The sequence below is a fragment of the Ruditapes philippinarum genome, unplaced genomic scaffold (genome assembly GCF_026571515.1).
Source record: "Ruditapes philippinarum isolate M1 unplaced genomic scaffold, ASM2657151v2 ctg169_1_1_1_1, whole genome shotgun sequence".
NCBI lineage: Eukaryota > Metazoa > Mollusca > Bivalvia > Venerida > Veneridae > Ruditapes > Ruditapes philippinarum.
The window spans coordinates 409,757-423,557 of NW_026863853.1; positions in this window are offsets into that span (position 1 = coordinate 409,757).

A 13,801-nucleotide genomic window follows, 5' to 3' on the forward strand; every position below is an offset into this window, starting at 1 on the left:
AGGTAAAGAATAAAAAAAAATGGAATATGGTAGAGTATGCAAAAAAATAATATCTTACATATGTTTGCGGTTCGGATCGGAATATCCGTCCCTCGAAAACCCGCTCATGGACGGTAAATCAGTTACATATGACAGGTATTATAAGTCTTGTCAAAATATCCTTTATCAAATATGCGCATCTCTATGTATTCATTAATCTCATATTGTTGTAAGTATGTATATTTTGATGAAGCAAAATTCCTTAGCGTAATATTCGATAAAAAACTTTACTTCTTGCAAATAGTCAATACTATTCATCACCAAGACCTTCGTTTAGCGTACATTTCCAACACAATGAGAGGCAGGAGAACCTTCCCTTTATCTTCAGTATGCAGCAGCTAGAATATCGACAAATAGCACAAATCCTGTTACAAAAGTTATTTTTAAACCGAATTCAAGCGACCAATATTTAAATTTTCCGACGAAAATCAAACCATTAGAGCTTCATGTAAAAGATAAAAATAAAAACATTAGACCTAAAATATATTACTTACAATGTTGAAGATGATATTCTTTCATGAACTAACAATTCTTCAAAACTTAATATGTCTTTCATCTTTTTCACCTACTTGTCCTGAAATCATTTTTTTTCCTCAAAATTCAAAATAAAAATATGGATTAATCCACATTTACACAGACGACTTAAAGGGTGATTGTACAGTAGATGCAACCGTCTTCGAAAATCATTTAACATTAAGAATGAAGATACCAGATAAAACATCTATATTTACTGCTGAAGCAAAAGTTATTGATTCAGCCTGTCGAATATTTTACGGCAAAATGTAAAAAAAAAAAAAAAATAAAAATTAAAATCACTCTCCGTGTTTATAATCAATTAAAACAATCTGTTAATTATATGATAAAGAAAAATTCATGAAACCGGTATTTTAAAAATTAAGTCAATGAATTTATGTTGGATTCCAAGCCACGTAGGAATACGAGGATGTGTCGCCATCTCTAGCTCTTGTTAACTGTCTGGATCAGGTCGAACTTGACAAACTAGATATACACATTCTCGTCTTTTAGCAGTCAATGATGCTCCATGTTGTAAAGCTTGCAATGAATATTTCACCGACGAACATTTCCTTCTCGAATGACATGACTTTATGATAGATAGTACCAAGTAAATTTAATTTCAGAACTTTTTGAGTTCGTTTCAAAATTTGATCGACTACTAAAATAAATAAAAACAACTTATTTTATAACTTGAACTATTGTTCCAGTTAAATAATATTATGTTTATAATTATAATAGTTTTCCGGTGCAGTGTGCCCAGTAATGGTTGAATGTGCAATTTAACCCAAACAAACATATGTGTAAGTATTGGTTTGATTCATAGCATCAATGATGTGATTATACCTCTTATTTTGTTGTTAATAAACAACTTAATTGCTGATCTAGGGTACAATTATTAAACAATTAAACCATGTAAAAATTGTGATCTAGTACAAAATGTCATCCGAGGGATCATTTTTTTGCCAGATAATTGTATTCAATTAAAAGCGTGCTATAAGATTATAAATAATAGTGAAATATACAAATTCATTATTCATACCCAGCATTGAATTTATGTGCATGTTTCAACTCATCCTTGTCTCTGTAATAAGTCTGTGCACTAGGTAACTTTACCGCTAAAAAAGCTTTTGAACTTATCTATTAGTTAATTAATTGTTTTCAACAAAGAACATTCTAAATAGAATACTATTGCCAAACAATGGAATAAAGAGTTGTGAACTGAACATTAGTGTTGTGTTCGTGTTCTAAATAACATAACACTAAGAAGTTCACATAAGTCATGGGTTTGCAAAATAAAACAAACCTGACATCTCTAACAAAATACATTGTATCACAGAATGAAATATATATATACAATAAATGGTTGATATACATTATGACCTTAGATTTTGTTTGTTTGTTTTGGGTTTTACGTCACATCGACACAGTATAGGTCATATCGCGACGTTCCAGTTTTACTGGTGGAGGAAGACCTCAGGTGCCCTTCCGTGCATTATTTCAGGCACGAACTGGCACCTGAGTAGAACCACCGACGTTCCGTAAGCTAGCTGGATAGCTTCCTCACATGAAAGAATCCAAAGTCCCTGTCGGGATTCGAACCCACAGCGGTGAGGGGCAAGTGGTTTGAAGTCAACGACCTTAACCACTCGGCCACGGACGCCCCATGACCTTAGATATAGATATATAGAACTTAGATAGTTTGTGTGTAGTAAAACTCTAAAAAAATGTTCAGCCTTAGTTATGCCTTAGTTATTCTCTATTCTGGTGTCATAATAAGCCCCGCCCAAGGGGGTCATGGCAAAACTGAAAATGTAACATGCTCGGTATAATTCCGTTTTGGACGCGATTTTACTGAGGTTGAATTTCGATTGTGGTATATTGATGATTTTTCGAACAATTTCGACATCATTTAAACTTACTTCTATCATTACCTGTATATAATTTGAATTTATGTTTCACAATTATAAAATGACTAAATATTTTCGATTTATAGTTGACATAGTGTTATCTACAGCGGTTTTAAAGTACTAAAATTTATTCAAATATGCAGAAAAGGCTTTCTGCGTAAGTAACGCAATAGAATACTAACACAGTAGAAATGTGGTGATAAATACTGCAAAATTTGTCATTAATTGCATAAAACATGCTGAAATATTTACTTGAAAGTTTTTACTTTTCTTAAAATCCTAGTACAAAAAGTTTGATTTCTTTGAATATTTTGGCTTATGTAAAAGCATTCAACTTTTATATAATAAACGAATTTTGCAAAATAATCAAGCATTCCTCGTAAAGCTATTCCGTTTGTAACAGCTAACATCTGCTTATAATGATATTCTTTATATAAATTGACTAAAATGAAAACCCATAACGTTTTTTTTTTACACAAAAAAGAATCAAATTAATATCTGATGCCTAGATTGAATTTTTGTAAACTTATGAAAAGATAAGTATGAAACTTAGAATATCCCTCCAAACCAGTCTGGCTAACTTAGATTTTGCACAAACGAATGATTCAGTACCAATGAAAACAATACCTAGATTTATTAATATTTATAGTTTCAGTCACATTTTCATTATTATAATGAAACGCAAGGTTTTGAGAAAGTGTTTCGTCTTTTCATTTTTTTTCTGTTTTCAGTACGTGTGAGGCACGATTTAACGAAATTATGCACTTAGTTTCACGTATTTAATGTCATTACGGAACACTTAGAATGATTCATTTAGGAAGTGAAACCTTACATAAGAGACAGATAACCTTTGTCACAAGCGTGGTCTTTCACCTACTAAACGGGAAGTAAAATTCTACATCTATGTATTATCAGACAAAAAATATGCATATTTGTCTTATTTCCAAAGGTGTCGTCTTTTATAAAATTCTTGTAATTTTCTCGATAACAAAACGGTCATTTTCGACTTCAAAAATCCGTACTCAATCCTTTGTTTTCCTTGACTGTCTCATATGTCAAACATACCGGAAGACTACTTGTGTGTATTGCGTTGTTTCATTTCCCGCTTTCCGGAGCTTGCCGAAGATTGAGGAAAAAACCCAAAATGTATTTGAGAGTATTTCAAAATCGGTCAAACATGTCACTTTATCGATGAAAATACATTAAACATGCAGATACAATCAGACTAACATAATAAATCTATATAATTTAAAATGAAATATGAAAGAAAAACGTTTCAATAATGTCTATTTAATAATAATATAATCGATCTAACGCGACCAGTTTAATTTATTCGAACGCGCCCAATGACGTCACGTGCTTAAAACGCGAATCATAAAAAATGACAATAACTGGGCGGTTAGTCTATCAATCATATAGAGGATACTGAATTAAAAAAGGTTCAGTGCTGAATTTATTGAACGAGTAAATCATATAGACAAAGTCAAATGATTTAATCTTTTGGAAAAGAATAGGAAGAAAGTGATGTGAAATAATCGAGAGTTTTTTTTGAATTGCTGATCAATCGCAGGCAATTACTTTAAGGCCAGAAAACACGAGGAATTAATGTATTACTTATACATCATTTTATTATATATTGTAAAGTGTTCGCACTCATTCAGTTATATCAAAATACAAAGTAATTGTACAGCATACATTGTTGGTGCTGTAAGTGTTTGATCATAAATCGATTCATTGATTTTTAAAATGGTTTTACAGTTCTAGATAAATATAAAGAAAGCATATAAAAAGCAGTAGCAGAAGAAGCAGCAGCAGCCGCCGCAGCAGCACCTGCAACAAGCAGCAATACCAAAGAAGTAGTAATAGTAGTACTAAGTACTGCATTTCTTTCTTGTTTTCTACTTTAAACATAATTAATTTTGTTTTTTCTTTATGGATTTCACATTTACACTGTACAGATAATATGGCGACCTTACATCTTGAATGATCGAGCAAGACCTTAAGTGCCACGTCCAGCATTATTTTCGGCATGATCTGGTACCTGAGTAAAACCACCGACTCAGGTAGCTGGATAAATGCCTCACATGAACGAACCCTAAGTTCTTGACGTGATTTGAACTCAAACCGAAGGACGCTTTATTTGCGATCGACGACCTTAACCATCTGGCCACCGGGACTCCAAGAAAAATAATGACAATACCCCAAAAGTCCCAGTTTTAATGGAACTTCACTAAATCAAATGCTTTTTTAAGCATGATCATAGCTATATAGGTTTGCAAATAATTCGAAATAAAGAATATCATTCGTTAAATTTGCATGTAATTTCTGTTTACAATTCAAGCGTGTCAGGCATTCCAGGTCATTCTCTTTAACTTTTAACTATCATAAAAAAGATTAATATGTGTTTGTTTAATTTTGTTCATAAATGTCGGTGAAACGATGTATTGTAATAAACCATATAATTAGCTAGGTCTTGGGGCCATCTGTGCTCTTAAATAATAATGCTGCCTACATACTCGTAGTAGCTGATCTTTTTTTCTAATTATAAACTTCATCAAAAAACCTAAATCTAATCTCCTTATTAAATATTCATGAAGACAATTATAGCATGGTGGCTTGTTTTCTAACTCATTCATGTTTATAAATGTCAACACAAAATTCACCTTAAGTATTTTCAAGGCCTTTGATCTAATCAATTAGTTGATTAATGTTCTTTTCAAAACATAGAGCATATTGAATGAGTGTAAGGTCAAGAATGAATTCATCAACGAGTTGAATACATTCAAATTTTATTATGCAAGCCTTTAGCGATTGAAATGTTTTATAAATCGCATACAGAAAAAAAAGATTTCTCGGCAGTTAAATAAATCAAATTTTTATGGTCGCGCACATAGTGTACATATTTGTTTAAGTATCAGTTGAACGGGACATTTGTTTCACACATTTCGTCATATATTCCAATAAACTTTCAATAAAAAAACAAGTCTAAAATATTGATCATTGCGCAGGAGCAACTGCTCAATATACAATACAATCTAATAAAATCGATTATATAAGCTTGTAAACAACTGCAGATAAGCATCTGTGTTCTACAATCCAATCCGTGTCACAAAGCAGCTTATCCAAAATGCAACTAAAATGTATGTGTATTTAAAGCTAATTTCAAAATCATGTGCTACCCAAACAAAATTTACAGCATTTATTGAATACACAATTCGAAAATGACACCTAATGTTTTCAAAAGTAATACTTTAAACTATGAAATGTGTGAATTATGCATTGTAGTGTTTATCATCAGAAGAAGATGCATATATTAAATCTGGCATTTGGTAACACATCTTTATCAAGGTAACATATTAAATGTGACATTGTCTCATACATCTTTACTAAATATGTCAGTCAAATAAATCAGTATTAAGCGTACAAATTAACTGTGGCATTGTCATTTTCATCTATATCAACTGCAAAATCAAATGTTGCATTGCCTAAAACATCTATGTCAAGCTCACAAAATAAATGTAGCATTGCCAAATACATCTTTATCAAAATATGATAAACAAGATCGACAAGGAAAGGCGGCGTTCAATGAACGCAGCCCCCACCCGACCCAGTAACAAGCGTCAGTGGCAAGGAGCCCAGGAGGACCCCAAACAAAAACAGGACGGGGCATAAGGCAGAGCGCGGGCAGGTAAACCACTACATAAGAATAAATAATTAGTAACTGGTAAAGAACTAAAAGAAAACAAATAAATGATTGAATATTAGGCCCATAAAGTCAAAAGGCACAGGGGAAGGGGACATGAGACCCGGGGAAGGGGGGGGGGATAAATAAAATAAATAAAAACTAGGGGCATAGGGGAAGATACTTACCGTAGACGAGAAACAACAAGAGACACAAAAGCCCAAAAATATAGTGTGACATTGCCTTACACATCTCTATCAAACGTACAAAATAAATATGGCATTGCCTAATACATCTATATGAAATGAAAAAATCAAATGTTGCATTGCCTAAAACATCTATGTCAAGGCCACAAAATAAATGTAGCATTGCCAAAGACATCTTTATCAAGCCCACAAATATAGTGTGACATTGCCTTACACATCTATATCAAACGTACAAAATAAATATGGCATTGCCTTATACATCTATATGAATTGAAAAAATCAAATGTTGCATTGCCTAAAACATCTATGTCAAGGCCACAAAGTAATGTGGCTATGCCTCATACATCTCTATCAAATGAACTAATCAAAAGTAGCATTGCCTTATCAAGCGAACAATTCGAATGTAGCATTGTCAAATAATATGCAATAATGTTGAAGACAAATAAGAAACTAAGAGCAATAAACTGTTAAACTAACATAAATCAAATGCGTATCTCCTGGACAAGATTACCGATTTAGTACTCAGGTTCCAAATTTCACATTTCATAATATTCCCATTTTTAACGCACTGTTACATTACAATCAAACTGTACAAACAGACACTTGATATAAAGCACACTGCGTGTGCTATAACAATTATGGTCCAAGTTACTTTATGTTTGATATTATATCTATTAAAAAACTTTAATTTCTCTTTTTTATGTCCCTCTCACGAGCCTCTTAGTTCTCATATTTGGCATTATATGGCCTGTATTCAAACATGTTTACAGAAAATAACGAAATTCCTTGCGGCGGTAGACACTAGAACTTTGATCTAATCCATTAGCTAATTAATTTTAGAAACTGCAATTTGCACATGCCGCTGATATTTTTAGTTCTGTGTTTTACATGTTTTACGTTTTTATCAAGTAGTGATATTAAGAGTTTACGGGAAACGATAAAAAATGTAACCCTTTTAAAGCATGTGCTTTTATAGAAATAAAGTAATCTTAGAGATGCAATTAATATTCCCACTACACACCATAAATTAAAGTATTTTTCTAAATAAAATATATATATTTACTCACATTTTTTAATGTTTTGTTTTCCACTGCACAATCGTTTATATGTTTTTACTTACACGCTTCCATATTATTTCCATTTCGAATAAAAGGGTATGGTCACACGTCATAAGCCTCAAAATGGACGCAAACAAACCATATGATGTCAAAAATATAAATAGTGTAACATGCTCTTTTATCAATTATCTTTTTAATAGCATGTTAGATGTTATATTAATACACGTTGTATTTAAGTACGCGCGTTTTAAAGTCCCGTGCATTAGTAAACCAATGCTGTATGACGAAGAGGAAATAAACAAATCTATAGAACACAAGTTTTTCATATAAATTCGCATTTTACTGTCTATAGAAAATACAGATGATAAAAACTGATACATTAAAACAAGAACGTGAACATCTATATCACATTATTAAAATAAACTACACCACGAAAGGCCGATTGCAATTTATGCACCTTATATACCCATAATTATATTGCAGTAAAATTGAATAGTCCAAACAAGGTGCGTGTTGAAAGACAATGCATTTCGACACACATTTGATATTTAACATATGTCATATGTATACGCGGAAATAAACTTGATCTGACATGTCAGCATATCAGTAAGTTGTTGTCAGGCTGCATGAATCAGATCATTACATTATTGTCGATTATATTTATAAAACTTAGTGAACAGGTTCTTCCGGATGTCAGACATGTGAGACAAAAACAACATAAACTACATTTTGGGAGTCTAATCCATTACAATGATAATAGGCTAATTAAAGCAACTCCATACAGTACAAAATATGTCAGGTTTAAGTCGCAATTTGTTGTCTTTATATTGTTTGTGTCAGAATTGTTTAGCCAAGCCATTTATATTTGTATGACCTGTAAGTCACAACAATTTATCTTTTTCGTATTGATGATAAAGGTAATGCTATCAATTCTGATTATGTTTACTGAAATATTCCTGTTGTTAAGCTACGGGGTTGAATTGTATTTGTTTATGTATATAACCTAAAATGAAACAACAAAAGTGAGTAGTGAAAAGGATAAAAAATTTACATTTTCTTATACCATTGTTCAAGAGTTTTTACTTTGGTGTATAAAATATATAGGCATTTCTATTTTTTCTTTAACTGCCTTTAACATAGTCACTTAACTATGGTATTTATAATTGTAATTATTTAAACCTGAAACATAATATAAAATCAATTCCTTTTAATGCACACATGATAATTTCTTAATGAGTACAAGGATACAACATTCATAAGCGCATTAATTATTTTCTTTTATGAAGCCTAAAGACAATAAAAAAAGATACACCTCACTTTATAAATAGTCAACAATTTCATTCTTGACCAGAAACCACGTCATTCCTATATCGTATAAAGCACAAGTCAGTAATAATCAATGTGTGGCAGTCTTGGTCATTAATTGTTATTCTATTTCTGTCAAGACGATTCTCAGAAGTCCATATATGGTTGTAGAAACTGTAAGGGTCTTTTCATGTAATCATCCTGTAGATCATCCCCTCTTTGCATCTTTGTCCAAATTTCAATCATCATGACATTTCTAGAAGATTTAATTTTGTATATGAAATAAAACGTTTTGAAGAAGCAAACCATGGGATATCGTTTTATTTTGGACTTATAAAATGTACAAAGTGAGTAAATGAAAAGTGATTAATGCTTTTTACATTTAGGCTTATATCTGGTGTATAGTCAATATCATCTGTGTATGAATTAAAAAAAATCATTAACAATAAAATCATTCCTTTTACCCGAATACATCACCTTTTTGTTCATATAAAAATATATAATTTTCTAAAAGATCAAATAAGTCATTGTTAATAACGTTATATACAGGAGGGTCTTCAACCCATATATAAGCACCACAAATATAAATACAAATATAAATATCATTTTGAGTTAAAAAAGTTATGATCAAGTTTAAGACATATTATAGTATCGTAATGACTTTTTACTATTTCAATGCCGTTTTTAAACTATCTCTATCATATAAATGTTTTATAGTTTGCAATGAATATTTAATGACGAACATTTTCTCTTTTAATGGCATGACTTTGTACGGGTTTATTTTATTATTGATATTACAGAGTAAATTTAATTTGTGATTTACTTTTTGACTCAGTTTGATCGAAAATTTGTTCGACTACTAAAAGGAAATAAACTTTAACCCATTACTTCATATACACGCCTTTTAACGCCTTTTTCACCCCCCCCCTTTTTGTTGTCTCAAATGGTGAAAAAATGCCTTATTTAGACCCCCAACACTTGTTTTTGTTTGAGAAATGTTGTTAAAAAAAGTGACCACTTTTTCGGCGCGGCCCCCCAACCAAAAGATACATCAGGGGGTTGCCAGAAGGGGGGTGTGCCCCCTTCTGTTTGGGGGGTTTGAAGGGGGGCGGATTCCCCCTCATCGCCAAGAAAATTTTGGACTTGTGAGAGGCTATAAATGACCTCAGATTGATCATAAGGTAACGTGTAACCAACGCTGAAAAGCATTTGACTCTATCTCAATCCATTGAGAAGTTGCAGCACTTTGAAATCAATTATGATGGAAAAAATCAACGCAAAATAGTGATTTTTGGCAATTTTGAGATGTCCCCTCGTTGCCATGGTAACAGAAAATTTAAGCCTGAGCATGTTGTTGCAAAGGCAATGGTCCAGTCAACATTTGTGTCAAGTTTGATTAGTGTTGAAGCAGTTTTTATAGTATTATAGCAATTTGAACTTGTAACGGGAGACTTTTCAATGAAAACAGCCATTTTTCACAAAATGCTCATGAAGTAATGGGTTAATGAAAAAAATCAAAAAATCTACAAAACAACAATTTTTCTTCAAATTTATATGACAGACCATGTTTAAACATGGAAAAACGCGATTTAGGGTAATTTCAAGTATTTTCATCATTTTCTGTTAACCCATTACTTCATATACAGGCCTTTTAACGCCTTTTTCAAACCCCCCTTTTTTCTCAAATGGTGAAAAAATGCCTTATTTAGCCCCCACACTTGTTTTTGTTTGAGAAATGTTGTTGAAAAAAGTGACCCCACTTTTTCGGCGCGGCCCCTAACCAAAAGATACACCAGGGGGTTGCCAGAAGGGGGATGCGCCCCCTTCTGTTTGGGGGGTTTGAAGGGGGGCGGAGTCCCCCTCATCGCCAAGAAAATTTTGGACTTGTGAGAGGCTATAAATGACCTCAGATTGATCATAAGGTAACGTGTAACCAACGCTGAAAAGCATTTGACTCTATCTCAATCCATTGAGAAGTTGCAGCACTTTGAAATCAATTATGATGGAAAAAATCAACGCAAAATAGTGATTTTTGGCAATTTTGAGATGTCCCCTCGTTGCCATGGTAACAGAAAATTAAAGCCTGAGCATGTTGTTGCAAGGGCAATGGTCCAGTCAACATTTGTGCCAAGTTTGATTAGTGTTGAAGCAGTTTTTATAGTATTATAGCAATTTGAACTTGTAACGGGAGACTTTTCAATGAAAACAGCCATTTTTCACAAAATGCTCATGAAGTAATGGGTTAATGAAAAAAATCAAAAAATCTACAAAGCAACAATTTTTCTTCAAATTTATATGACAGGCCATGTTTAAACATGGAAAAACGCGATTAAGGGTAATTTCAAGTATTTTCATCATTTTCTGTTAACCCATTACTTCATATACACGCCTTTTAACGCCTTTTTCACCCCCCCCTTTTTTGTTGTCTCAAATGGTGAAAAAATGCCTTATTTAGACCCCCAACACTTGTTTTTGTTTGAGAAATGTTGTTAAAAAAAGTGACCACTTTTTGGCGCGGCCCCCAACCAAAAGATACATCAGGGGGTTGCCAGAAGGGGGGTGTGCCCCCTTCTGTTTGGGGGGTTTGAAGGGGGGCGGATTCCCCCTCATCGCCAAGAAAATTTTGGACTTGTGAGAGGCTATAAATGACCTCAGATTGATCATAAGGTAACGTGTAACCAACGCTGAAAAGCATTTGACTCTATCTCAATCCATTGAGAAGTTGCAGCACTTTGAAATCAATTATGATGGAAAAAATCAACGCAAAATAGTGATTTTTGGCAATTTTGAGATGTCCCCTCGTTGCCATGGTAACAGAAAATTTAAGCCTGAGCATGTTGTTGCAAGGGCAATGGTCCAGTCAACATTTGTGCCAAGTTTGATTAGTGTTGAAGCAGTTTTTATAGTATTATAGCAATTTGAACTTGTAACGGGAGACTTTTCAATGAAAACAGCCATTTTTCACAAAATGCTCATGAAGTAATGGGTTAACTTACTCATTTTATAACTCTTGGTCAATTTTAATGCTATTACGTTAATAATAAGAGTAGTGATCGGCGCGGTTTAGCCAGTAATGTGTCAATGGGCAATTAAACCCAAACAAACAAATGTGTGAGTATTGCTTTTATTCATAGCATCAATGATTTGATTATACCTCTTATTTTGTTGTTGATAAATAACTTCATTGCTTTAATGGTTTACAGTTAAACCATGTGGAAATTGTAATCTAGTACTAAATATCTTACATTCAATTAAATGCGTGCTATATGATTATAAATAATAGCGAAATATAGATATTCATTATTCATACCCAGCATTGAATTTATATGCATGTTTCAACTCAAACTTGTCTCTGTAAGTCTGTGCACTAGGTAACTTTACCGCTATAAAAGCTTTTGATCTTATCTATTAGTTAATTAATTGTATTCAACAAAGAACATTCTAAATTCTATTGCCAAACAATGAAATAAGGAGTTGTGAACTGATATATTAGTGTTGTGTTCTAAATAACAATACGAATAAGTTCACATTGGTCATGGGTTTGTAAAAAGATTATACATGAGGATAAAATAATAAACAAATATGACATCTCTAACAAATACAAAATACATTTTATCACCGCATGAAAAATATATATACAATGAATGGTTGATAAACATTATGACATCACGCGAAAATTTGAAAGTGCAAGGACTAGAGCTAAGATATTTCGTGTGTACCGTCAACTAGTAAAACTCTAAAAATTGTTCAAATCATAGCCTTAGTTGTTCTCTATTTTGGGGTCATATTTGGCCCCGCCCAAGGCGTCATGTCAAAATTTGAAATGTTGCATGCTCGGTTTGCTTGCGTTTTTGACGCGAAATAACTGAGGTTGACTAAAATCGGTCCCGGTTCGAACATAATACATTACAAAATTGATAAATTGAGAAGCTTCCAACTTATATATCTTTAGAGCTTGAATTTTTTTCTAATTTTGATTATGGTATATTGATGATTTTTCAAACAATCTCGACATGAGTCAAACCTACCTCTATCGCTTCATGTGCATAATTTGGTTTGATGTTACTCAATTATATAATGACTAAATGTATTCGATTTATAGTTGACATAGTGTTATCTTCAGCGGTTTTAAAGTACTAAAATATGGTCAAAATATGCAAAAAGCCTTTACTGCGTAAGTAACGCAGTAGAATACTAACGCAGTAGAAATGTGGCGATAAATACTGCAAAATGTGTCATTAATTGCACATAACATGCAAATATTTACTTGAATCTTTTTACTTGTCATAAAATCCCAGTACAAAAAATTGATTTCTTGGAATATTTTTGCTTATCTTGAGGCATTTAACTTCAATATAATAAACAAATTTCTCAAAATTATCAAACATCCCTCGTAAAGCTATTTCCGGTAATAACAGGTAAAATCTGCTTACAATAATAGTCTTTATATAAATTGACTAAAATGAAAACCAGTAACGATTGTACACAAAAAAATATCAAGTTACTAGCTTATTCTTACATTAAATGTTTGTAAAGTTATGTAAAGATAAGCATTGAACTTAGAATAACCCTCCAAACAAGACTGGCTAACTTAGATTTTGCAAAACCGAATGATTCATAACCAATGAAAGCAATACCTAGATATATAAATATGCATAGTTTAAGTCAAAAATGCACTTAGTTTAACGTATCTAATGTCATATACCGAACACTTAGAATGATTCATTTAGGAAGTGAAACCTTACATATGAGACAGATAACCTTTGTCACAAGCGTGGTCTATTACCTATTAAAAGTAAGTAAAATTTACATTTATGTATTATCAGACAAACAATATGCATTTTTGTCTTGTCCTTTTCAAAGGTATCGTCTTTTATGAAATTCTTGTAATTTTCTCGGTAACAAAACGGTCATTTGTGACAGCAAAAATCCGTCCTCAATCCTTTGTATTCATCGATTGTCTTATATTTCAAACATACCGGAAGACTACTTGTGTGCATTGCGTTCTTACTTTTCCCTCTTTCCGGAACTTGCCGAACATTGAGGAAAAATTTATTTGCGAGTATTTTAAATTCGGTTAAACATGTC